A 15,369-nucleotide genomic window follows, 5' to 3' on the forward strand; every position below is an offset into this window, starting at 1 on the left:
TCTGAAGTCGTCAGTTTACTGCTTGTGACGAACGTAGCGATCACTGGGAACCTGGAAGTAGAGACTCCTTTCTGCCGTCCCTCCGTCCCTCGGGCTGCTGCGAATCCCCCCGCCGGCCTCCAGGACTCCGGGCTGACAGAACGCCCGCACCGGTACCGCCGCCCCAGGGCCCGCTACGCGCCCGGCATAATGGGAGAAAAATCGCGATGGAAAGGCCCAGCCCCTTGCCATGCAGACGGGAAGCTTGGCCGCACGTGTGATCACCCTTAGGCCCCTTGGAGTTTCACCCCCTCTTCGCGGGCTCCAACAGCCTGGGTCGGGGCCTCCTTGTCCTGTGTGTGCCTCTCGGCCGCAAGAACACAGTCCCGAGCCCCGGCGAGCCCGCAGGCCTCCCACCCGCCGTGCACAGGCTGCACTTCTGCGCCCCAGCACTGCGCCTGCGGGGCCATCTGGATCACTTTTCCATTCTGATGATGTCCTATACTTCGTGGCTGCAGGCTCCTCAAGCCCCAGGTCTGTGCAGAGAAGAGCAAAGCAGCAGATCCATGCCACAGCTTTCTGGAACACCCATTTTACTACCAGATTTGGAAGGAACGAAGTTAAGTAATTTTCAAGGTAAGTAATTAAAATTTTACGATGAAAAGGCTAGAAACTCTTCTGCTGGTAATAACTGTCAGACATATCTGCCTGAAATGTCAGACTTTTTCTGAGAAAAAAACTGAAAACTTGTTTCCCATTATTTTAAATAGGAAAAATTATAGGGCACAGCAAGTCAATAGAAAAAAAACCTACCAATTTCCTAACTCACAATGAGGCAGTAGGTTTAAGTTGCACATAAGTTAGGATGTAAAATGCTTAAATGTTGCCACTTGGTCACCCACATTTGATATGGTTGTTAACATGCAGTTGCCTTGGATGCAGTAGCTATGGCTTGAGACCAGCAACATCCTTTTGCTGAACCTCCCTTTGTCACCTGAACCTCCCCTTTGTCAACACACCAAAGCTTTTTGAAGTGACTGTCATGATCCTGATGGTCTACCAGTTGTTGCTGGAAGCAACATGTGGCTTTTTCCAGCAAACTATTTAGTTTAAAATGCTGTAATTTTTGAAAGCTCAAACATTATGTCTACAACCATCAGCCAAAAAATTTGAGACAGGTTCTTGCTCTTTTCCCCAAACTGCACCACGAAAGGGGCTCCAGCGATCCACCTGCTTCAGCCTCCCCAGTAGCTGAGACCACAGGTGTGTGCCACCATGCCTGTTAATTTCTAAATTTTTTGTAGAAACTACATCTCCCCACTTTGCCCAGGCTCGTCTCGAACTTCTAGACTCAAGCAATTTTCCTGCCTTGGCCTCCCAAAGTGCTGGATTTACAGGCATGAGTCACCAACCGCACCCAGCCTGAAAAATGATTTGTGAGATAAATAGCTGCTATACAGTTTAGATATTAAAAACTAAGATGTGTTCTTCCAGGAAAGTAATAATTTCGGATATATTCTGTGTCACATCCTGTATGATGAAATAGATGGCAAAAAAAATCCCATTTAATTTAAAGATGGAAGCTGTAACTTCAAGTAAATTTGGAGCTGAGGAGTCCTTTCGGGCTATGACCCCAGAATTCTGGGGTTCTCTGTACCGATTTTTTGCTAGTGTCCACACACAAGCATTCCTTAATGCTGTGCGTTAAACAAATAGACCTTCTTTAACCCCAGATTTCTCTCCATTTACCATTCTGTTTCTCTGCTCCATGCAACTACCTCACCTCATGTCCTCTCTTGCACCCACTCCTCTCTAGCTTTCCTCCAGGGTACTTTGCTGAAACGACTTTTATCTCAGTCATTTAGCTGCATTTGACACAGACGATACAATTGAGGACTTCCACCATTTCTTCTGGATTTTAGGGACCTTCCCTCCTGGATTCTCTCTCACCTTTATCTTCATCCTCCTGCTCCTCCTCCACCAGATCTCTAGTGATCCTCTCAGAATGATCCCACACAGTCTCATAGCTTTAAATACCATCCATCTGTTGATAACCACTAGGCTTGGGGCCTCTTCCCTGAGGGGAGCACCAAGAGTCATCCCTGACTCCTTTCCCTTCTCCCCCAACCCCCATGGAACCACACAGCAAGTCCTGTGGCTCTTGAGTGCAACCAGCATCCTGATTCACCATCTCCATTTCCACAACCAGTTTCAGTCACCTTCCTCTCCTACTGATCTACTGCCAAAAATCCTCCTACTGCCAAAGATCCTCCAACCTCCCTCCATCCTGTCTTGCCCTGCTACAGTCCAGCCTCCACTCAAGCATCCAGAGTGATCTCTTGAAAATGTTAAAACATGATATAGGCATACCCCCAACCCTGTGTAAACCCTGCCACTGTCTACTCATTGCAGTGAATAAAAGCTCAGAGAACCTGGTGCCTGCCTCTTCAGCCTCATCTCCTACCCTTGCTTGTTCTTGCTTTGTGGGTCAGATTTTCTGGTCTCCAGAGGTGAATACAATTTTAACTGACAAATGCTAGATCATAGACTCTATCTACAGCATAAGGCATGGAAGGAAAAGTCTGAGAGAATGAAGGGCGAGAAAAGTTTGTTTAAAAAAAAAAATAAAAAGCACAGGAAACTGGAAACATAACTAACCTGTATGTATATACTTAAAAGAACATGGTAACAAAATGAACTCTTTAGAAACTGAGCCAACAGACTTGCAAACAAATAGAAATACCTTTGGTCCTACTCTGAAAACAAAAAGAATCCTTAGTGAGTATACAAGAACAAAAATTGTACACATTTCTGGGTCATAATGCAATAAAACTAGAAATAATTGAAAGAGAATTTAAAGATGTTCAGCTTCCTGAAAATGTTAAATTATCCTTTTAAACAAATTAATGCCTACATCAGGGTGCAAATCCAAAACACAAATACCTTGCCTATAAAAATATATTTTTGCAAACAACAGTGTATCGGGATGTAAGGAGAGAGTTCACTGACTCAGAAGCTCCCAGAGTGACCAGATGTGTTCATGGGAACTGGAGCACTGCCCTGGAGTCATTTGACATCACCTTATTACAAGTAGGAACAGCCATGCTGTGAGATGCTCAGATGCCAGTAATAAGTCAGAGGATTCCCTCCTGAACGGGACCTCCCAGTCCTCTTTGGCACAGGGTTCCAGGCATGACCACAAATCCATCAGTGAGGGCTTTCAAGATCAACCTACCCTCAGGCAGTGGAGTGGAAACTGGCACTAGCAGCTACAGTAGAAAAAATGAATGGCCTCTAAGAATATGTCATCTGCCCCATGCAAAGACTCTGGATCCCAGAAGTCCTCCTGGTAAGGACTCGGAGCCAGACAACTTCATTTCCTGTCACCTGGGCTGCTCTCCCTCTGACAGCTATGGAAATTGGTGAAGCACAGGAACATATTGGAAATGGCAATGATGTGCCATGCCAATGTGTGGAAGTGTACAAGTTAAGTAATATTTTAAAAACAGAACACACAACAGTTTGCACAATCCGACCAAAGCTCTGTCATGTATGTTTCTAAACAAGTTTGGAAGAGAATTTGGAAATGGCTGAAATTTTTTTATAAAGCTCATGTTTTTAGTTTGTTTAAATGTAAAAGCATACACTTAGAAACAAGTTAGTATGTAAAAATTTTTAATCTTAGCTATCTGGAAGCTTCAAATACCTAGAATGAGGCATTTCCCAAAGGTCTCTGTAACTTGAATTTTACCGTAGTTTGAAAACTCTTGCCCAGCATAATGGCTAACACCGGTAATCACAGCACTTTGGGAGGTTAAGGTGGGCAGATCACTTGAGCTAGGAGTTAGAGACCAGCCTGGGCAACATAGTGAAACCCCATCTCTACAAAAAATTTAAAAATTAGCTGGGAGTGGTGGCCCTGCCGATAGACACAGCTACTCAGGAGGCTGAGGTGGAAGGATCCTTGAGCCCGGGAGGTCTAGGCTGCAGTGAGCTGTGATTGCACCAGTGTAATTCAGACTGGGCAATACTGCCAGACCCCACCCCCTCCCCTAAAAGAAAGAAAACTATTAGTTCATAGTGCGGCTGATGAAATAATGTACATCCACAAAGAAAGGGGCAATCATAATATGTATATAATTACTCAGTATTAAAATATTGTGTATAGTATTACATATATTGAATACCTATAATGAATGGGGCACTGCTTTAAGCACTTTATACTCATTATCCCACAAGAATTCTCTCTCCAGCAGGTATTAGTATATTCAATTTAAAGGCTAATTAGTAAGCAATGTATAGAATTGAATGAGAAACTACTTAAAACATAGAAGGCTCTCAAAAATACAATGTGGAATGAGTAATGCAAGTTACAGAGATACACAGCACATTTATAGAAAGTGTAAAAACTTACAAAGTTAAACAGTATATTATTTAGGGAAACAATATATTATTTAGAGATATTATTATGTAATAAAAGTATAATGAAAGTCAGGGAAATAATACTTTTTGTAAAGCTTCAGATGAATGATTGTCCCAGATGGGGTTACATTTCAGAAGGGCCAACCATGCAGACGGCTTCAAATGTAGTGGTGTAGGTGATGGGTACAATTATTTATTTTACTTTTATGTGAGTCTGTGTATGTGTGTGTGTGTGTGTAATTTTGTATGTATAAAATAGTTCGTAATAATTTTTTTTGAGTTGGGATGTTTCTCTGTCTCCCAGGCTGGATTGCAGTAGCATCATCACGGCTCACTGCAGTCTTCACCTCTCAGGCTCAAGTGATCCTCCCACGTCAGCCTCCTGAGTACCTAGGACTACAAGTGTGCACCACCATGCTTGGCTAAATTTTTTAAATCTCTTGTAGAGATCGGGTCTCACTCTATTGTCCAGGCTGGTCTTGAACTCCTGGCTTCAAACAATCCTCTTGCCTCAGCCTCCCCAAGTGCTGGTATTACAGGGTAAGTTGCTGTGCCCAGCCTAATTTTTTTTTATTTTTAAACAGCTTTATTGAGGAAAAATTCACATACCTTATGATCTGCTAGGGTTTAATATAATCACAGATATGTGCAACCAAAACCATGGTTAAGTTTACAACATTTTTGTTAGTCCTGTACCTTTTAGCTATCACTCTGTTCCCCCCACCGCCTACCCCAGCTGTAAGCAACCACAAATCCAGTTTCTGTCTCAATAGATTTGTCTTCTCTGGGCATTTCATATAAATCGATCCATATAAGTGTTTTTTCATGTCTGGCTTCTTCACATTTGTCTCATTCCAGAAGGTGCCTGAATTTTTCCACAACTGGGAATGCTAAGCTGTGGGGTGAATTTTTGGTTCCCAAGTGAATGTGAATGAGGCAGAGTGGAAGGAGAGTTCTTTTACTGAGGGAACGGGACAAGAACCAATGAAAGAAAGAGATCCAGCAGGAGGGGAGGGAGGAAGCGGGGTGGAGAGCTGCTTGAAGCAGATGAACAGAGCTCTGGGCCATGACAGCAAAATAGAAGGTGCAGTGCAGCGGGGTGCAGGTCCTGAGGGGGTGAGAGGGGGAATGTGGAAAACAGCAGGTCATAAACTCTGAATTCCAGCTGCTGGAGCTGTGGGTCCCAGGGGCCTGGTTATCCCCTCACAGGCAGGAGCTGGAAAGTGGGGCTCTGCTCAGGTCCAGGAAGGAAGTGGATGCACTGGTGGTGTGGACATGTGCATGGAAGCCCACAATGCCCACAACGTGAGGTCAGAACTTCAGGGAGAACCTGCATTTGGGCTCCAGGCTGGTTGGAAGTATTCTTTCATTCAGCAGCCTTCTCATTAAGTGCCTGCTGTGTGACAGACACTGCAGAGCACAGAGATGCAATCTTACCTGTCCCAGCCTTCCAGGCACCAGGGGTGCCACACGCTTTCAAACAACCAGCTCTCATGTTTCATAGAGCAAGAACTCACTCACTACCACTGGGACAGCACCAAGCCATTCCTTCCAGGGACTTGCCTGGAAGGCTGGGACATGGTTATTTTCCATCTCCCCATGGTTCATGGAACTGTATTCTGCATAGAATGGGCAAAGTACAACTATCATTGATTAGTAATTGAAGAAACAAAGATTTTACCTTCATGTTTTTTACAAAATGCAATATCTGAGATGTAGCATTCTATATCTTTGGCTTCTTTAATGTTAGCTATACAGACAAAATAGAAAATGAAAAAGAATTTTCCAATATTAAATATTCACATTGATGTCTGTATTAGTCTATTTTGTGTTGCTATAAAAGAACACCTGAGGCTGGGTAATTTATGAAGAAAAGAGATTTATTTGGCTTATGATTCTGCAGGCTGTACCAGCCTGGCACCACCATCTGTTTCTGGTGAGGACCCTAGGAAGCCGCCAATCATGATGGAAAGGGAAGTGGAGCAAGGAAGAAAGGAGGTGGGGTGCCACAAGCTTTCCAACAACCAGCTCTCATGTTTCATAGAGCAAGAACTCACTACCACTGGGACAGCACCAAGCCCTTCCTGAAGGATCTGCCCTCAAAGACCCAAACACCTCTCACTAGGCCCCGCTTTCAACATTGGGAATCAAATTTCTTTCTTCTTTTTTTTTTTTTTGAGATGGTGTTTTGCTCTGTCGCCCAGGCTGGAGTGCAGTGGTATGATCTCAGCTCACTGCAAGCTCTGCCTCCTCAGTTCATGCCATTCTTCTGCCTCAGCCTGCTGAGTAGCTGGAACTACAGGTGCCCACCACCATGCCCGGCTAATTTTTTTGCATTTTCAGTAGAGACGGGGTCTCACCATGTTAACCAGGATGGTCTCGATCTCCTGACCTTGTGATCTGCCTGCCCCGGCCTCCCAAAGTGCTGGGATTACAGGCTTGCGCCACCACACCCATCCCAGGCCCTGCTTTCAACATTGGGCATCAAATTTCTTTCTTCTGTTTTGTTAAAGAGATAATCTCACTCTGTCACCCAGGGTGGAGTGAAGTAGCGCAGTTATAGCTCACTGTAGAAGCCATGGCTGAGCTGAGCCGTAGCTTTCTGTGGCATCCAACTCCTGGAGCTCCAGAGGTCCTCCCACCTCAGCCTCCTGAGTAGCTGGGATAACAGGCTCAATCCACCATGCCCAACTAAGTTTTTAATTTTTTGTAGAGACAGGGTCTCACTAGGTCAAATTTCAACATGAGATTTAGAGGGGACAAATACTCAAACTGTATCAATGTCAACAGGTTTTTTTTTTCCTCATAAAGAGTATCTATGTGTTAGGAACTTTAGATGTTTAAAAAGTGTTGGGGGGGAAGAAATATATAATAAGGGACACACACTTTATAATTTCCTCACATTTTAAATTACTCCAATAACTAATACATAGATGGATTTATGGGTCTGGAATTTTTTCAGTGAGACATTTGTTTATAATTAAAATGTGGATTTTATCTCCTTATTCCTTTTTAATTCAGTCCCAGGCCTGAGCCACCATCAAAACCTTCCTACATTGAAGCTGGGGTTTTTCCCTGAAAATGTTGCTTGTTAGGAAACAAGGAGGCAGTTGCCTTGAGCCAGCTGACCTCAGCCGCCATGCCGCTCTCACAGATGAGTGTTATTCAGTGGGAAGTTTTGCTCCCTGCATGGCACCGCAGCCCCTCAGCCATGAACTCAGCAAACACTGTCCCATTTTGCCCCCAGTAACAAGCACGGGGCAACATCACAGGCTAGTACCCAGTGTGAACTAAGTCTTGGGAACTTACTGGAATTGTTGGAAGATATGTCCCTTTTTAGTAATGCACATGGCTGTAAATATTAGGTACAATTTGATTTCAGACTCAATTCATCATGTGTTTTGGCTCAGCTGTGGCCTGCATATGGTGTTGCTGATACAGAAATGAAAATGCTGGTGAGCCGCAGAAAGAAAAATCCTGTGTTTTCTGAAAGCTTCCAACACCTTTGGCCTCGTTCCTTAATCACCTGGGAGGAAGAGAACCTACAAAAACTGGAAACGCAGTGGCCAGCAACCAGCCCTTGAGAGGCTTGCTGAGCTGTGAGGGTCTGGAGGAGGAAGAAGCTCTGCATTGTTTCTGCAGCCCCCGTGCAAAACAATGTTGAATTCCAGTGTGATATTGAAATGAATGTATTTTATTGTAATGTTAAATCTTAAATTTTTTATTCAGTCCTTTGTTCACAAATGGAAACAACAAAATGACAAATTATTTAAAATTTTCAGATTTTATAACCTTCCTGTCCTCTAGCACAAAAAAGAAAGAAAGAAAGAAAGAAATTTGATTCCCAATGTTGAAAGTGGGGCCTAGTGAGAGGTGTTTGGGTCTTGGAGACAGATCCTTCAGGAATGGCTTGGTGCTGTCCCGGTGGTAGTGAGTGAGTTCTTGCTCTATGGAACATGAGAGCTGGTTGTTGTGAAAGTGCATGGCACCCCACCTCCTTTCTTCCTTGCTCCACTTCCCCTTCCACCATGACTGGAGGGAGCCTGAGCTTCGGAAGGGAGGCAGTCCTTTAAGACAGCCGTGTCCAATATAAACAATATGAGCTATGCCTGCCTGTAGTTTTAAATTTTCTACTAGCCAGGTTAAGGAAACTAAAGAGAAACAGGTGGAAGTGATTTGTAATAATATAATTTATTTGACCCAATGTATCCAAAATATTTTAATGTGTGATCAGTATAAAATTATTAATGAAACATTTTACATTTCTTTGTCCTAAATCTTTAAAACTCACTCCATATTTTATACTTCTAGCATATCTCAGTTCAAAGCAGCCAGATTCCAGATGTTCTGGAAGCTCTGACTCCCTGAACTCAGGAAGGTGAAGGGCCTGAACCCCATTTCTCTGCCAGGAGCGAGGGAGCTCCCCCTCCCTACCCACATCTCTTCCCAGTCCCAAAGGAAGAGAGAGTGCCCTGAGAGAGCAGGGGCTGCCAGCAGGAGGTGGCCACAGGTAGGCCACTGCTGCCCATCTGCTGCTTGGTGGGGCCATTCTCCCCTCCAGAGATCAGAGGACAGCGGGATCCCAGGAGGTGGGACCTGTCCACAGCCTTGACCTCCAGAGTTTAGATTTGGAGGGAATAGATTCCAGACAAACGCCTTACCTTGCTATTTGGCCTTTGCCCTAGTGGTCAGGCTGTCATCTATTTCCTCCTGTGTTGTGCGATACTGTGTGAGTTTTAAGCACATACACGTCTACATGCATTTCTTTATAATTCAAGGGACCCAACTTCTAATAAGGGGAAAAGGAATTCAGTACCTAGACAGTCCCTATAGTGTGCCAGCTAACTTGTAGTCAGCATGTTGTTAATCCTGGCATCCTGTCAGCTCTGGGTGTGTTGGTTAGCTGTTACTGTGTAATGAGCCATCCCAAAACTTATTTAGCTCATGATTGAGCAAGTCAGCAATTTATGGCAGGCTCCTGCCATAAATTACTTACTATACCTATAAAACCTGCCATATCTTTGTAAGGTATAGCAATCTTCATGTGTGTGTATGGGAGAAGGGGGTCAGCTGCTGGTGACCAGGAAGCTCTGCTGTTGAGAGTGAGTTGACTGTGGACTGGGCAACTTTGGTTCTCTTCCCCAAAGTGTTTCATCCTCTAGCAGGCTAACCTGGCCTTGTTGTCATGGAGATGGCAGGGTTCTGAAAGAAAAGGAAGAAGCATTCAAGACCTTTTGAGACTGGGCCCAAAACTGCCAGCTGGATCCAAGTCTTGGGAAACAGATTCTAACTCTGGATGGGAGCAGCTGTAAAAGCGCATTGCAAAGGGTGTAGACACAGGGAAGGTTGAAGAAACACGTATAAAGCACTCCACATGTTTGGAAATTCTTTTCATCCCATTTTGGTATTTGTAGGCTATTACTGGTCTTCAACACAGACTAAATCAAAATGCTGTGCCCAAAACAACCTCTTACTCTGAAAGCAAGTGATGTAAAGATAGATCTGCTGAAAAGACATTTCCTCCTGCTGCACTTTAGTCAAGCAGCTGAGCACATCTTGAAGCCGTCCTTTGATTTTAACAGGGCAGAGCTGTTTTCTAAGACTGCCCACCACCCCTCCCCACAAAGCTGAGATGCTGCAATGAGGCAAATCCCAGCAGCACACAAGGAAATCAGGCACAGCTAAGGTTCTCACCCCTGATGCACCTTATAATCACCTGGGTGGCAGGGGGCTTTTAAAATTCCCAAAACCCAAATTGCAACAGACCAGTGAAATCAGAATCCATGGGGTAGGATCCAGACATCCTTGCTGTTTAAAGCTCTCCAACTGGTTACAATGTGTGGCCAGAATTGAGAACCACAGCGTGAAACCAACGTCTTTTGATGAACTAGTAGCAAATGGTTTCTCAAACGAATGTGAAGTCTTTGCTGCCGAGCTGTAGCCTTTCAGTCTTACTTGCGTTATTTACATTATTTACATACTATCTTTTGCAGGACTTGACCTCTGCTCCTCATTTTGTTTCTGATTCAACTCAATTTCACAAGTACTGAGTGCATACGATGTGCAGAACACCGTGCTAGTTATTGTGGCCTTGGTTTGGGGAGGACTTTGCTGGGAAATAAAATCACATCATCAGAAATAAGAGTCTTGCTACTTACCAAATTGAGGCAAAAATGGGAAGACCTAGGGGGTCTCACCCAAGGGTTAGGACACTAATAGATACATCAGAATATTACAGTTCATCTGCTGATGCTGTGAGTGGAAGTGTCCCACTTTGAAACAAAAAATGCTGCTGTTACTCTGAGATATTAAGTTTTGTGTGCAAATACGTGATATTTAAATATTTTGTTGATATATAACATGCATGTAGAAATACATGCATAAAGCATTCACTTAAGCTCAATGTATATTATGACAAAATTGATACACGTGGGTAACCAAGAAATAGAAGCAGCCTCACTCATGTGGCCCACAAGCGCTTTCTCCCTCCCTCTTCTTCAAATGTACCAGTGTCTTAACAGCTGACATTACAGATCAGTTTTGTCTTTCTGTGCAAGTCTTTTCGTTACAGAAAAATTTAAATATATAAAAATTTCCTCCTGAAAAGGGAAATTTTTCCTCCTGAAAAGGGAGCACTGTCTCCAGGGGTCCAGGTCACTCAGCTCTATCTTGTAGCCACCAGACCTGTCTGAGCCTTGGAGAATGCTGCTCTTTCCTCCTGAAATGCCCTTCCCAGCGTTCCTTGCCTGGTAACTCTTACACACCCCTCAAGACCCAACTCAAGGGCCACCTCCTCCTGATGTCACTCCCTGAACTTTCTCCTGTGTTTCCACTCTCCTCTTCACCAAGTGATGTTGACATTTCTATGAGACCATCTCTCTATCTCTAGACCAGAAACGCCTACAGTTGTGGCCCCCTGTAGTGCAATTTGTGTCAGTCTGGGGAGAGTGGATTTGGAGCCCAACCACCATTGAGGAAAATCTGTCTGATGGACATGGTGGATTCCAGTGCAGACGCAGGGGTCAGCGAGGGGTGGTGTGACAGTGAGCAGACACCGTGAGTGTTGGTGACAGTGGCTGTCATGGGGAGGAAAGGAATGGAAAAGAGACCTCATGGGAGAAGAAAGACAGGCCTTAGCTGCAGACGGGCCAGGACCCCGCCAGGAATCCAGAACACGCATCGTAATCCCAGCTCCGCTATAAGTCCACAGCGGAACCCTGGCAACGACTTTCCCCTTTCTGAGCCTCATTTTACTCATCAGTAAAATGGTGACAATAACTCCAACTTCACCAAGGAGATGCAAGGCTCAGTGAGATGATGGATCTGAAAATGCCTTATGTTTCATGGCACAAAGGAGAGGGATTCCTGACATGCGACAAACACAGGGAGAGAGGGGTGGGGTCTGTAAATGGCCAGGTGGCAGCCCCACTCCTCCACACACACAAACACCCACTGTATCACCCACACTGGTGATTTTCCCAGGAGGGCCCCTGGCCTGGAATTAGCACTGTCAGGTGGGCAGGGAGGGCTTGCAGTCCCATTACAGGGGTGAGGAAACAGGCTGCAGATTGTCCCACAGGGAATAAGGAGCAGGGTCTAGCTCCCCACTGCAGGCAGGGAAGATTGAAGTTGCTCCCTGGGAAGAGGAAGGGAGGCATTGACTGGCACTCCGTGATTTAGATGAGAAGCCCAGGCTCAGCCCGGTGACTTGAGCTTCCTGATGTAGAAGGTGAAGGACGCAGAGGAGACAGAGGGAAAGAGGAAGAAGATAAGGAAGAGAGCAGCAAACTGGAGTCGCTACAGGACACTAGCTGCTCCAGGCTGCTCTGTCCCATTCTAAGAGAAAAGGAAAAGTGGGAGACAGGGTCACAGATCATGTCCAGATTTCTCACTGGCATGGATGCTGCTATGGAAACATCCCTGATGATCCAGGTTTGTGGAGGGAGAGATTGCAACGCTCTGCTTCCTGGAAATCTGTGTTTACAGCCAACACAGTTGCTGCCGAGACAGCCCCACCTGAAGACCCCAGAGCTGCCCCAGCTTGCCAGGCTTCCCCTCCTCCTGTTATCACCCCATGCTGCTGAGAACCTGCCTGGCAGGCTTCCCAGCCAAGACCAGGACCTAATCTCAAGTGAAACTGACATGTCCTTGTGAGGGCTGAGGAACATCCTCTCTCCCCACAGAGCCTCACTCAGGTTCTCATCTACTTCCTTGGGGTCTGCCCCGCCTCTCTCAGGAGTTTGGAACCACATACTGTTCTGGAGGGGACTTCTCACTGCTGCAGAACCTGTCCTCCAGGATACCCACAAGTGTTCATCTCGGTCGTGGCTAATTAACTTAACATATGGTAGTGAACTACCTTCTAGGGCCCCAATATTTTGTTTATTTTTTAAAAATAAAATTAGTACCATTGTTTATTTTCTGAATGTACAGAAATATTTGTATGATTATTATTTACATGCCCTTTGGGAAAATTTTATGAAATTAAAAATATGAAGGAGAATCCTACCACACAGAGATAATCATTTTAATTATTTTTCTATTCGTATTTGTACATACAGGTATATATGGGATTATGCTCTGTATCTGTTGGAAGTGCATTAATCTGAAAGTTCAGTCACTTAAACAAAGACAGGTTCACTTTTCTTACATAGTTAGAGTATCTATGGTTCCTGGATATGGTTCACTGGTTCAACAATGTTAGGCCCAGCATCTTTATGAGTCTATTGGAATTTAGCTCATGGCTGAAAGATGGCTACTGCAGCTCCAACCACTACATGAGTTTACAGGGCCAGCAAAGGCAGTCACTTCTGTATTCTTATTAGAAAAGCAAGAACTTCAGAGGTGACCCCCAGAGGATTTCTCTTTAGGTCTGTAAATCTGTGTTTCGATTGGCCAGAACCTGATCTCATGACCATCCCTAGCAGTAGAGAATAGCATTGTCATGTTGACTTTGGATCAATCATAATTTATTGACTGAGAGTGGGCATGTGGTCCCCCAAAGAAGATCAAGAAAGGAGGGAATTTGCAGTGTGTACTACAGCATGCATGCTGCTTTATAATCTGCTCTTTCTCTTAATTGTACATTTGAAACATCTTTCCATACTAAGAAATATAGATTCAGTCATTCATTTAACAACAAATTATTGAGAGTGTACTGTGTTCCAGGAACTTAACTTGGCATGGAGGACACAATAATGAACATAGAATACTCTTTGCCTCCGTGGAGCTTAGCATCTAATGAGGGATACAGAAATTCATCAAAGAGGTTCACAAAGAAATGGAAAATTACAATTGTAATTTATGCTGAAAAGGAGGGAGGTGTGCAGTGTGTGAGAGGAGTGACAGGAGATTTGACTCAATCAGGAGGGGCTGTGTTCTGAATGTCCATAAGCCAGCCCCTTGCCTAGCTGTAGCACAATTATTTAGCCAATCTCTTATTGCTGGACATTTACATTCTTCCCACATCTTACCTACTATCATCAATGTAAAAATAAATACCCTTCTCTAAGTCCCGCTTGGCACACTTGTCTGATTATTTCCTCAGGATAAATTTCTAGGGTAAAGCCAGTCACCATGGTTCATGTCTGTAATCACAGCTACTCAGGAAGCCAAAGTGGGAGGATCACTCGTGATCAGTAGTTCGTGGCCAGCCTGAGCAACATAGGAAAGTCTTGACTCAAAAAAAAAAAAAATCCTAAAAGAAATGAACAATTCTTGGGTGTCGAATTGCCAAATCAAGGGGTGCACCATCACCATCTCCATACTCACCATCACCATCCTCATTATCATCATCAGTCTCACCCTCACCATTCTCACCAGCATCAGCAGCAGCATCCTCACCATAACTATCACAGTATCATCACCACCTTCACCATCACCATCCTCACCATCACCATCATTATCACCACCACCATTTTCACCATCACCATCCTGACCATCACCATCATTATCACATCATCACCATCCTTACCATCACCATCACCATGCTCACCTTCACCATTCTCACCATTATCATCATCATCCTCAGCATAACTATCACCATCATTAGCACCTCCTTCACCATCACCATCATCACCATCACCAACATCATCACAACCACAATTATGAAAATCTTGGAGGAAAAAGAGAGGAGGTAGCATATTAAAATACAAACACTTTGATGAGGAGGAACAGGCGGAGTTGAAGCTGGGGAGGGGATATCAAACAATGGAGACCCCCAGAACATAAAACTAAGAAGCTCAGGCTTTGCCCAGAATCAGAGGCATCCTTGAAGATTTATCAGCAGGGGAGTATGCAGTCAGATTTGTGTTTAGGCAGAACATTGAGCAATCCTCAGAAGGAAGAAGCAGAGGGAGGGAGGCCCACAGAGGAGACAGAACCTTCAGCACCAACCAGGGTCCTGGTCCTGGGTCCAGCAGATCTGGCAGGAATGAGGAATGGGAGGCTCATCGGTAAAGGCTGCAGCCAGGCAGGGAAAGGCCTCACTCTCCCTGCCCCTCCTTTCCCTGCTCCCCACTTTCCTGTCCCATCTTTCCTAATAGGCTCAGCATCTCCATCTGCACCCACCAACTAGATTTGCCTCAATTCCTCCTCCTCTCTCATGCCTGAGGCCCAGGCGGCTTCCAGAGCTGACCATGTCTACTTTAGAATTTTAATGAGATAATCTGGGTAGAAGTGCTGGTGCCCTGCCAGCCACAGCAGGTACTCCTCATATGGTAAACTAGAACTGTCTTTTCAGTTCCTACAGCCTTGAGTTCAAATTCTGCCTAATCCAGATGACCGCCATCTCTCATCTGAGCAGAGAAGCCTCCCATTGGTCTCGCTGCCCCAGAACTTCCTCTTTCCAGATATCAGCCTGATAATTTTCTCAGACTGTAAACCTGGTCATGTCCCTCCCTTGTCCCTTTGACTAAAGGGTAAGATCCAAATTCCTTAGCATAACACCCCAGGCACTGAGGAGCTGAG

The 15,369-nt window shown here is 44.8% G+C and overlaps 1 long non-coding RNA gene across 1 annotated transcript; it reads left to right on the forward strand.

Annotated features, from left to right (window-relative positions):
- Positions 1-499: 499 nt before the first annotated feature.
- LOC134760590 (uncharacterized) lies at positions 500-9,283 on the forward strand. Its single transcript, XR_010138363.1, has 3 exons — positions 500-615; positions 4,848-4,941; positions 8,713-9,283. It is a non-coding gene; the product is annotated as an uncharacterized LOC134760590 (long non-coding RNA).
- Positions 9,284-15,369: the final 6,086 nt, after the last annotated feature.

This window comes from Pongo abelii, chromosome 19, assembly GCF_028885655.2.
Source record: "Pongo abelii isolate AG06213 chromosome 19, NHGRI_mPonAbe1-v2.0_pri, whole genome shotgun sequence".
Taxonomy (NCBI): domain Eukaryota; kingdom Metazoa; phylum Chordata; class Mammalia; order Primates; family Hominidae; genus Pongo; species Pongo abelii.